The sequence below is a fragment of the Panthera tigris genome, chromosome C1 (assembly GCF_018350195.1).
Source record: "Panthera tigris isolate Pti1 chromosome C1, P.tigris_Pti1_mat1.1, whole genome shotgun sequence".
In the NCBI taxonomy this organism is placed as follows: domain Eukaryota; kingdom Metazoa; phylum Chordata; class Mammalia; order Carnivora; family Felidae; genus Panthera; species Panthera tigris.
The window spans coordinates 191,199,634-191,211,600 of NC_056667.1; the positions used below are offsets into that span (position 1 = coordinate 191,199,634).

The window sequence follows — 11,967 nt, forward strand, 5'->3', positions numbered from 1 at the left end:
CATCTGTCCCCCTCTCCCTCTGCCCCTCCCTTGTGCTCTCTCTCTCTCTCTGTCTTTCTCTCTCTCTCTCTCAAAAATAAGTAAATGTTAAAGAAAAGTTTTTTAATAATAAAATAAACACTGTGTGAGACAGGATGTCTGGCTTTCCCCAAAGATGCATGCTGACCTCTCCAGACTTGTACCTTTAAGGGGCTCCCTGCCAGAGACTACATTTCCCAGCCTTCCTAGCTTCTGGGTGGAGCCACGTGATCAATTCTCACCAATGGTATGCAAGCAGTATTGGAATGTGGTCTTACGAGTCCCACAACAGTTAAGAAGTGGGTGTGCCCTCTCCAACCGCTGCCTCCTTCTGCCTGCTGGATGCAGAAGACCCTGAGGCAGCTAGTGAACAGCAGGACCACGAGATAGAAGCTAGGTCCCGGAATCATCCTGTGGAGGCAAATTGCTCTAAACCAGGATCAACTGCGCTGACTGTTGATTGAACCAGGAGCGAATTTTCGTACGTTAAGCCACTGAAATTTCGAGTTCCATTTATCACCACAGCTAGAATCACTTTAACTATATACCACGATAAGGAGCTTGGATTTTACTCTAACTCCAAACAAATGCTACTGAAAGGTTTGAGAGAGAGGATGAAGGTGACCTGGTTTATGTATTTAGAGACCATTGTGGCTGCTGTGTGGAGTCTACGGGCAAGAGAAACTGAGAAAACAGAGAGGTCTCTACCTTACTGCAGGCAAGAATTAACAAAATTGGTGGTAACAGCAGAGGTGGAGAAGAATGGATGAACTTGAGATTCACTTTGGAGGTTGAGCCAAGGATTTTCTAGCTGATTAGATGTCGAGAGTGAGGGAAGGAAGAATCATAGGGGACGGACCCCTTGCTTGTGGCTTGGTCACATCCTCCGTTCAGATAGCTTGAGGAACATGTTTGTGGGGGACGTGGGGATTTTTTTTTTTTTTGGCTGTGTTATTATATCCACTGTCCAGATGAGAAAACTAAACGTCCTATTTAGTAGTTATAAAAAATTTAAAAACCAGGTACTTATTTATTTATAGCATATAGTCTAAAGGAAACCCTTAGTAACTTGTTTTGCAACCAGTAAAGGGAAAATGCCAGAACTAGAACAAGTGTTGAATTAAAGACACTGATTATTAAACTTTCCATCATTGAAAGTGTAGCAAAGTTAAATAATAAAATGAAAGGCTGTATGAATTATAAGTTGAATGATGAAATCCTGATGAGCAGCACTATTGTTAATGCAAATGTTCAATCAGATTTTTTTTTCAAAGCAGTTACATTTTTTAAGCTGCTCTTTTTCTTTCTTTCTTTTTTTAAATGTGTATTTATTTTTGAGAGAGAGAGACAGAGAGAGAGAGACAGACAGACAGAGCATGAGCAGGGGAGGGGCAGAGAGAGAGGGAGACACAGAATCTGAAGCAGGCTCCAGGCTCTGAGCTGTCAGCACAGAGCCCGACGCGAGGCTCGAACTCCAGAACGGTGAGATCATGACCTGAGCCGAAGTCGGACGCTCAACCGACTGAGCCACCCAGGTGCCCCATAAGCTGGTCTTTTTCAATTCTTACCAATATGAATGTACATTATGCAAATGTTACAAATTATTAGAGGCCTGAAGGGTTTTAACACTTACTGAGTAAAATCTTCTCAAATTTAAAAATAAAACAACTTAGCTCTGTAAAAATGCCTTGTCCAAGGTGCCAAAGCTGCAGACCTAGTCTCAGCATTAAGACATCTTGAAACCCTGTCAGAAACTGGAAGCTCTAAAGCCAAGAATCGCTGCCCATATGTTTCACTATGTAGAAGGTTTCCTCCACCAAATAATATTTCAATGAAAATAACTGCTCAACTGAAAGAGGAATCTACAAAAAGAATACTGCATTCAAATCTCACTCAACAAATTTAGACTCTAGTTTTCATCTATCTAATTCCTGTTTCCTTAATCATATGCTTTGAATTCGGTAATAATACGTGTGATATTATGCTAAGACAACAAACATCTGGGCTTTCAAAGTGCCTTGCTTTTCATATAAGAACCATCTAGAAGAATCTGGAATAAACACTGAAAGAATGTGCACCCGTGCTTTATTTTTCATTAGACAAACATAAGACCTCCAGAAATCCTCTGGAGAAATGTGTGGGAGTGGATTGTCCCGTCCTTGTCCCATGGAGAAAGAATTGGGGGTCCTTTGACTCTCTGCCCACCCTCTGCCACACAAAACACCCTGCTAACTAGAAGGGGCTTTGCCACCACCACTTGCATACAGAAGGCAGGCATCTTAGTCCTTGGCAGAATGATCTTAAAGAATGGGGCAAAAAAGCGTTGTTGGGAGAACCTAAAGTGTCCTCCAAGATCGCGACTATCCGTGGAGTATAAGCAAACCGAGGAGCAGGCCGCACTTCCATCAGCCAGCAGAAGAATAAAGATAGTCCATGTGAATACCACAGAGGGGAGCCAGGCTGGCACCATCTTGACAGGACTCTGCCTACAGGGCATCGGGACCCCAACAAAAGAAAGCGCAGTGGGGTATAGAACCAGAGCAAAGAACGGAGGGGATGTCATAAGAGGTCAGCCAAAGAACACATTTCCCCATGCAGGACAAAGATCCCACAAACATTCCTGAGTGAAACCCAGTGTTGGGTCATCTGCCACACTGAGAACAATGGCACCGATTATGCCAGCAGCATTCAAGTTGGAAACGGTCACTGTCTACCTCTCCTCCCTACTTAGCACCCCAACTCTGTAAGAGTCCAAAGCAGCAGTGTTCTGAGTGGAGACGGGGAGTGAAGGGGCACAGTAGACAACAAGAGGGAGACCCAGCCATGCCTCCCTGCCCATCTACTGCACTGAGGGATCATGTCTTCTCTGAGCAATGGGGGATGGGGGGGACTGGCAGGCAGTGCTGGGGAAGAAGCTGTGACTAGATGAGAGATTGAAATTAAAAAAAAATTTTTTTTGACGTTTATTCATTTTTGAGACAGAGAAAGACAGAGCATGAACGGGGGAAGGTCAGAGAGAGAGGGAGACACAGAATCTGAAACAGGCTCCAGGCTCTGAGCTGTCAGCACAGAGCCCGACGCGGGGCTCGAACTCACAGACCGCAAGATCATGACCTGGGCCGAAGTCGGACGCCCACCAGACTGAGCCACCCGGACGCCCCGAGATTGAAATTTTTATATTAGATTGGGCTGTGCTATTTGTTAACACTTTGACTGCAAAGCTGTGAGATCAGCCTCACCAAGGAGGCCAAGAAGGAAAATCTAAGTACAATTAAGGACAGTCATGGCAGGAAAATAAATACTGTCTCTTGGTTAACCCCTACCAAGTTTAGCACACTTAATAAACCAATTAAAAGTAGTAACTAGAAAACCACAAACTAGACGCTGAGTTAAATATGAGGAAGATATCCAGTTACAGTCCACGCATCTAAGATTCCTTTCCAGTCAAATCCAGTTTCGATAGACCTGCAACTGGGCAAAATGGACTTATAAAGAGAGGCCTAAAAAATGGCTTATAAACAGTTCAAATATTAAATATTAAAAATAAATTGGAGGGGTGTTTTTAAAGTAAAGCAAACTACTGCAATTGAGGCCAAGACCAGGAAACTGATGTTACCAGGGAAGCATCTTTATTAGGCATAGTCAACGTGGTGAGTGGTATTTAGAGGCATACAAAGAATTAGAAGATATGGTTCCTATTCTTGGAATCAGCTGGATGAAATAAATCCATGCTTAGAAGAAAAAAAAAAAAAAAAACACTAGAGACGAGAATAACAGAGCAGAGTAAGTATAATCAAATGCTAGAATAAGAGTAAGAGGCTATACTCCAGTACGGAAATGCACACGCATGCAGGTAGAAGCAAAGTGAAGAGAATTTGGAGAGCGACAAGAGGAGAAGCAGACCATCCGGGGAGACAGAGGATCTTGAAAATGCTTTGCTGATGCAGGTTCACAAAAAGCTCAGCTACAAAACTCGGATTCACGGGAGCCAATGGAGACTTCCATTATATGGGCATCTGTTGGCAGTCTCATTATGGAAAAAAAACGAGCACATAAGAAATTGTTAAGTAGCCTTGCTGAGAATTTTACTGCTGGGAGGGATACCATGGGGAAATGGTTAGCAGGGATTTTTTTTTTTTTTTTTTTTTTTTTTTTTTGCTGATCCAAAAGGAAAAGTCAGTTGGCAATCTAAACCTGTCAAGATGCTTAGGGAAAGTGGCAATGGTATGATGGTGTTTTAGCCTTCTAAATACTAAAGGAAATAAATGGAGGTAGCTTGGACTTTCAGAAAATAAGTGTGCCTAAAGCTACATTAATGAAACAATGAAGGCCGAAGTGCAACCCTATCAGAGAAACTGTGAATTTAGCTGACAAAAGGATTTCTTTGAATTTTCAAGTTTGACCAGGACAAGAAGTCCTTTGTAAGTGAAACTCCAGCAGCCACTTTGCTCTCCCCAGTGCCACATGGCCTTGGATTTAGGTCTACCTATAAGGTCTGGGTTTCTTTTCGAACTCCCTTTGCGATTCCAGGAAGATATTGCAGGGTGTGTGGGTGGGTTTAGTGGCATAAGTGATGCACCTCCTGCCTTATTCCCAGAAGTGTTGGCCATCACGCAATTACCCTGCTGTCTACTTGTTGCATTGTGGACGTGCTGTCCATAGTCAGAAACACATTCCAAGAAGTTCTCCCATTCTTTGGGTGTGACAAATCATTTGAAGAGAGGAAGAGAACACTCTGAACATTAGAGAAGGCTGTTCAGGTTAGGTTTTTGTCAGTTAGAGCACATTAAATTATGCTGACCCAGATACTCTGATTTCAACTGTTTTCCACATCCACTAGAAAATCCTGATATCAGCAAACATGCGGCTTGGCAAGCTGGGAATATTAACCTGAGGTCCCATCAGGGTTCTTCATGACTTTAACATGGTTCAGCCATAGTTAGTAAGGCCGTATGATTCTCCCACTTCGGGTGTGATCCTTGTTGGTACCTGGACTTACAGCAGATGTACATAAGGTAAGATCATCTCTGTCTTGATTTTTTTTTTTTTGTTTTTACTCTGGCAGTTTTCAGTTAGAAAGGGGGGTATTCTTTTGCATGCAAAGAGGCAGTGCTGGGATCTAAGGCACAGCTCTAGGTCTGATCATTTTCTGAAGAAAATAACACTGTACTGCAGCAAAACAAGTTAGTCCGTCCTTTTTACCACAAGCTGTAAACTGTAGATTATAATGGACCTCAGAACAGTACAAACCAAAATTATAACTTCTGATTAACTAGTATGGCCTGGCCTGCTGAATCACCAATGTGGAAACCCATCCCTAAAGGATGTGGAGTCCAAGATGACATCGGTCGCCATTGTCCACGGAAACAGTGTGATTTTTTTTTTAAATCTTTTTATTTAACTCTTTAGTAACCAAACTCATCCTCCAAATCCTGCAGCAAAAGCCCAATCAAAGCAACCAAGGAGGTGTGACAAGTGTCAGGAAATAATTAATAAGTTCTGGGGAACCATAAGTAGTGTTCATGGATCCCTTCCACAAATGTTTGTGAGCATGTGCCGTACATCAGGCACTGGGAAAAGACCAGTGAATTACACCTATGAGACTTGCATCTGATGTGTCCGGAATTAACATGCACCATCCCAACTTCAGAAGGATGTCTAGGGCTCCTGGATGGCTCAGTTGGTTAAGCATCTGACTTCAGTTCAGGTCATGATCTCATGGTTCGTGAGTCTGAGCCCTGCATGGGGGTCTCTGCTGTCAGCAAAAAGCCCACTTCGATCCTCTGTCTCCCTCTCTCTCTGCCCCTTAACATTTAAAAAAAGAAAGAAGAAAGTAAGAAAGATGCCTGCATTACCCATATAATCTCAGAGCATTAACCCTTGAGTGACCTCAGATGTTATGAAAACCAGTAAGTGAATCACTTAGGATGTTTTTGTTTGTAAGTAACAGAAAGCCCAATTCAAACTGCCATTAACAATAAAGTTAATTTGTTGGCTCACATAATAGAAAAGGCCAGAAGTTACATAGGCTCTGGGGATGGTTTGACCAGGGCTCTGACTCCGACTTTGGCCAGACTTTCAACTCTTCTTCCCTTCCTCCAAGTGTCAGCTTTATTTTCAAGCTTGGTGACCGTGATGGTTAATATTATGTGTCAACCTAACTGGCCACAGGCTGCCCGGATAAAACATTATTCCTGAGTGTGTCTGTGAAGGTGTCCCTCACTAAGATTTAGTTTGTTGTAGAATCACAGGACTCAGTAAAGGAGTGTGTGGGCATCAGCCAATCCACTGAGGGCCTTAATAGAGTAATAGGCAAAGGAAGGAGGAATTTAACTCTCTTTGTCTGCTTCCCTGTTTGAACTGGGACATTTAATCTCATCTCCCCTGCCCTTGGATACCACTGGCCCCTCTGGTTCTCGGGCATTTGGCCGAGAATACATCTCGGTGTATTCCGAATCACACCACCAGCTTTTCTGGGTCTCAAGCTTAGAGACAGCAGACCGTGGGACTCCTCAGCCTCCAAAAATCTCATGAGCCGATTCCAATTATTTAATTAATTAATTATGCTGAGATTTTACATATATAAGTATATATTCTACATATTATATGTGGGGCGGGTAATTTTTAACTTTTTTTATTATGAGGAAAAGAGCATGAGCAGGAGAGGGGAAGGGGGGGGCGGGAATCTTTAGCAGGCTCCACGCTCAGGGCAGAGTCCGACATGGGGCTCAGTCCCGTGATCCTGGGATCATGACCTGAGCGGAAATCAAGAGTCAGATGCTTAATAGACTGAGCCACCCAGGCGCTATGTTTTATAGTAACATTGCCATATATATATACAGATATATATATATCTCTTATTGGTCATGTGTCTCTGAAGAACACTGACTAATACAGTGACAGAATGAAAGCTATGCTTTAAAGTCATAGGCCCTCCTCTGCATCAACAGACAAAAGCCTGATTGATTTGGGCCAATGAGGGTTCATGCCTGAACCTGACAGTGGAGGGAATCCCAGCCAACCACACGTCTGCTCTCCCAATAGTGGAATACACGCTAAGAGAGAACCTCTAAGGTGAACCTGAGCGTTCATCTCCAGTAGCCAGTGTTAGGAGCACAAAATTTACCAAATATTTCCTTCCTCTTCAGGCAGAGAGCTGGTAAGTTGCAGATAAGGCATACACCCATATTCATTCACAAAAATCTCAGAATATTCCAGAGAGTTGAGGTGAATTAACTATTTCTCAGTAACATTTCCCTGGACAGTCTGTGAAAGGCAAAACTTATAATGTCCACTTCTGAGAACTTTCAAGGGTTTGCCAAGCTCGTGGCCCCTCTTAATGACATCCTGTACCCTCCTTCACAGTCCTCAATATTTGAACAAAGTGACCTTGAAAAGTTGGCCACAGATGGCCAGTTCAAAAAAGAGTTCCTGATCCAAAAGCTGCAATCTATCGACTATCCTAGAAGATAGATGTTGTATATGCACAACAGCTCAGTGCGACAGGCATCCTCCATACTGGAGGGTGACCAACTGACCCAGTCAGATCCTCAGAGGGAGTTTGGTTGTAAGACCCATATGTCAGGAAGTATATAGAAATACCACCTTCCTTGCAATCTAACAATTTAGCCTGGCGTACCTTCATGGATGTGGCAGAAGACACAAGACACCTGAGTCAGAGACAAATGACTTACTACTCACAGCACAGCACACAGCAGGAGCTTCGTGTTTGCCCTGGTCCCCCTTCCTTGTCCCCGGCACCCCTCTGAGTCCCAAAAGGGTGACACAGAGCAGCCATGTGATGCAGTAGATTTGATCATAGTTGAGGAACATCAGACTTAGGAAACTTAAATCTTTTACATTGGGTTACTGATAAACCTGCCCTACCTTTGTCCCTGACAGAGACATTACTGTACTGAACAGCAGAATGCAGAAATGCAAGACACCGTGGAAGATTGTCTCCCAACAACAACATACAATAGGAAGCTGTAGAAACTGAGAGATGCACAAAGCATGGGCACCAAGCGCTCTCATGAGGCAGCCGAAGCCACAGGTAGAAAGAAAATGGGAATGAAAATTATTTCATAGCAACAGGAGAAATAAGTAAGAAAGGACACAGCATCTTCATAGAATGGAAGCCTCGTGATACTTACAAATACGACTAGAATCATATTCCCTCACTGAAGGACACAACCAGGCAGTACTTGTATAGAAGTTACCGGTGAGTGTGGGCAACAACCAACCCCGAGGATCATTTCATTTGAGAGTGGAAATTTCTCTCATTGTCCACCACAGTACCCATCTTCACAGTTCAGTTAAGTCCAGCTAGAATCTCTGGCTCTGCCAGGATTGTGGGTTTTGTAGGCGATTGTGTCACGTAGATGTGGGCTAACTACGGCAGGTGATTCGCCTCAGAGAGTTAAGCTTTGGAAAAACCATCTCTATCACAGCAGCCATTTCTGTTACAGAAATTGATTTTACACTGTTTTTAGCTTCTCACATCTTATCTCTTACTTTGCATCTTAATCCAACCCTCTTCTGTAGACAAGAGGTGTTTACTGTTATTTGCCAGTAGTAATGATAGCCAGGTGATTCTAGATATACCCTTGTTAAAGCCAACACAATTCTCTCTAAGGGGAATACATATTATTGTAGACACTTAACTTGGCCCCTGTTTCGTATTTGTCTGGTTATGGTGAGTTCATCGTATTTTATCTCCAAAAAACAAATATTTATCGTATTACATGTACACTCCAAGCAAGCATCTTAAGTTGTTACTACCTTTTATTTATATTAAGTATTTTCTTCACTTCTACAACAACAACAATAAAAAAAAAATACTTCCTGTTCATTGATAATTAGATGTTTTGCTTCATTTGGATTTCCTCCAAAGTCTTCTGTTCAGATTCAGCTCTTATAATTAATTATCCTCTTGCCGAACAACTGAAAACTGAAGTCTGACCAAAGTACATCTCATCCCACACAGATGTCCTAGTTACTCCACAAAAGGTTAATTAATCATAAGAGGTGCTTTAGAGCAGGAGGCGCTGGAAGAAATTCAGACCTAGTTTCTGGCAACATAGAAAAACCACCATCATGCCCGTCGCTATTGAGCTCACACTGAGAGAATCATTTCAATGGAACAAAAATTCAACTGCACAAAATAGCTGGTGGATATAATATCATGCCTCAGATAATGGAGCATGCCACTTCCCAGTCACCGATGATTCAGAATCCCAGACTGCCTGTGAGGGAAGGTCAGCCCTGTTTATCCTCATTTAACAGAGGTGCCTGAAACTCCTGAATCACAACAATGGCAAAGCAGTCTTCATTGTTCCTGTCTCTTTGGCTGGGTGCCATTTCATTATATGAATGAGCCCTCCTCTCCAGCCAAAACAGTCTACACACAGTCTTCCAAATACACCTTCCACTTTTTTCAACCTGTGGTTTTAGTCATCCTAATCCTTCCAAGTCCAGGAATAGCCTTGCCTTCTTCCACTGTCTAGCCAGAGCCTATAATTCAGTCGAGAGCCAGTTCAAATACCTCCTCCTCATAAACCTACCCCTAGGACATTCTAACCCACAGGAAGTTCTTCCTCTTTTGACCTAGAAGCAGCCATGGTACAGTAGAAGGAACAGTGTCTTGGGCAACAGAAAATATATGCATTATGGGCTCTATTATGTATACAGCTTTGAGCAAGTGGTTTAACTCCTGTGACCCTAAGGCTTCTGCTCAATAAAGTAGGAAGAATAACAACTACTCTGGGGGCTTTATCATGAAAACGAAATAGAATAAAGTACATGAAAACGTTTGTCATATGCTGCTCAGCACATATTTCCTGGCTTACTTGCTAATTGGCCATTTTTATGTTTTCTTTTCTCTGTTTGTTTTTCTGCCCTTTGACAAAACATATGACAGAATGTCATCGTGGTAGTCCTTACGAGAGTAACCATCAACAAAGTAGGCACACTTAGGAGAATAGGAAGATGGCTCCCCATTCTTCCAGGAACATGGATGTCATAAACCGTGTTTTAAAGGAGTGTGAGAAGACATTTCCAGACCCTGGGAAGGAAACTGTGGGGACAGCAGAGAAGGAAAGAGATCAGGACTCTTAGACAAAGAATCTGGACCCATCATATCCAAGCACTGGAGAACCCATTTGTGATACCAGAAGTGGCTGTAGATTGAACGGGAAGAGGGTCCATCCACTACAGTGACTCATGCTGCTGGACACAGCATCCACAGGAGATAAGCCCAATTCTGGCTCCCCTCGCCCAGTCAAGGGGTGCTTCTGCCACCAGCATACTCTCCTAGACAGAGAGGCTGTGTATAGATTTCCGGGTCCCTCGGGAGTCAAGAAACGGGGCTCCATAGTCTGTAGATGGATCAGAAGTGACGCTTTGGTGGCAGCCATAAACTTTCTCACCGTGTCTCATAAATGATGAGTATGTCTTTTCTCCCCAACTGGACTCTAAGCTCCTGGAGACCAGAAACGAGTTTTACTGAGTCAGTGTGGACACAGTAGATTCATTTGTTTCCACGAGCCTCACTAGATGATCCACTTTTCTCCTTCCCTCAGCCTCCCATCCCTTGTCTATTGTTTATTCATGGTTTAAACCATATAAAAGTGAATTCTAAATTAATGTTGAGGATTCTAGATGGCTGATGTCTTCCCCTTGCTGAATGATTTACTCCATTTCTCTTGGAAGCTCCCACTGAAACAAAGAATCAATGAGCTTGAATAAAGGTGAGAGGGCAAAGGAAAAAAGGAAGAGGCTGGGATACATGGCTCTGCCCCGAGAGCAAAAAGTGTGACTTGTCTTTAGAGAATAAGATTCTGTGAGAAAGACAGCAGTTCTAGTTCCCAGTGGCAGCAAGGTGGCAATGCTGCTTCTGGAGAGAGTCAGATCTTCCCAGCCTCCTTGTCTACTATGTTGATTTCGTTCTCATTTGGAAGTCAGTCTTGAATTCAAGTATAGGGGCGATTTCCTTCCTGTCCAAGATGTCAACCTGTAAAACACATTGATTGAAATAAGTAACAATTTGCATTCAGGGCACATTTATTCAAGGGTTCAAGTCTCTTTTCAAGCATGATCATGCCCACTCCTCAGAGATAACAAGGTAGTTATCAATTATCTTCATTTTAAAGATGCCAAAACTGAGTCAGTAGAGTCAAATATCAAGTTCAGCCGAATAGAACTGAAACCCAATTCCATCCTTTTTATATATGTAATTATTATAATTATTATCACTCAAAGGCATTTCTGATGCTAACACAGCCCACGGTGCAGAATTCAGCCAGCACCTGAAATGCAGCCAGGGAGACAATGTTTAATAAAAAATAATTCTGAGACCACAGCACTCCCAGTTTTTGAAAGCCTTAAAATAAATTCCAAATTTATTCATAATGGAAATAAATCACAGAATCCAAGGTACAAAATTATTTCCACAGCTGCTCCAATAAACATCAGAAAAGACCTTGCCAACTCCTGACTATTCAGGCGACTGTTGTACAAAAGAGGAGGTTTTTTGTTTTTGTGTGTGTGTGTGTGTGTGTATGTGTTTTAAGAGAATAACCCTTTTTGGTCCTCATGAAAAGCTAATAAGCAGGCATTATCAGGTTCTAAAAAGAATATGCTCAATTTCAAGTCTTTTCCAAGCCTCCTGGTTATATTTACTCATTTTCTTGATTAGCAGGTGTTTGAAGCCCTGAGAAATGTTCTCACTGCTTTAATTTTATAGTCAATGACATATATACAGACATAGGGATAGAGATCAAAAGAGACAGAGAGATAGATATGTATCTTGTCTATCTCCCCAACTAGATTGTTAGGCTGTTCGTGAATCTTAACTGGAGTGAGAGTCTTCCTGTATCTCCCAGGCAGATAACGACTACGGTTTACTCTGAAAGGCCTTCAAAAATGCATGTTGACTGATGACTCAGTGTA

At 42.5% G+C, this 11,967-nt stretch overlaps 1 long non-coding RNA gene across 2 annotated transcripts; it reads left to right on the top strand.

The window, feature by feature from the left end:
* Positions 1–310: 310 nt before the first annotated feature.
* Positions 311–11,372, top strand: LOC122241009. Of its 2 annotated transcripts, XR_006220904.1 has the most exons (4): positions 311–499; positions 4,859–5,033; positions 7,921–8,239; positions 9,938–11,372. It is a non-coding gene; the product is annotated as an uncharacterized LOC122241009 (long non-coding RNA). The 2 variants fall into 2 exon arrangements; XR_006220905.1 differs by lacking the exon at positions 4,859–5,033.
* The last annotated feature ends 595 nt before the right edge of the window (positions 11,373–11,967 follow it).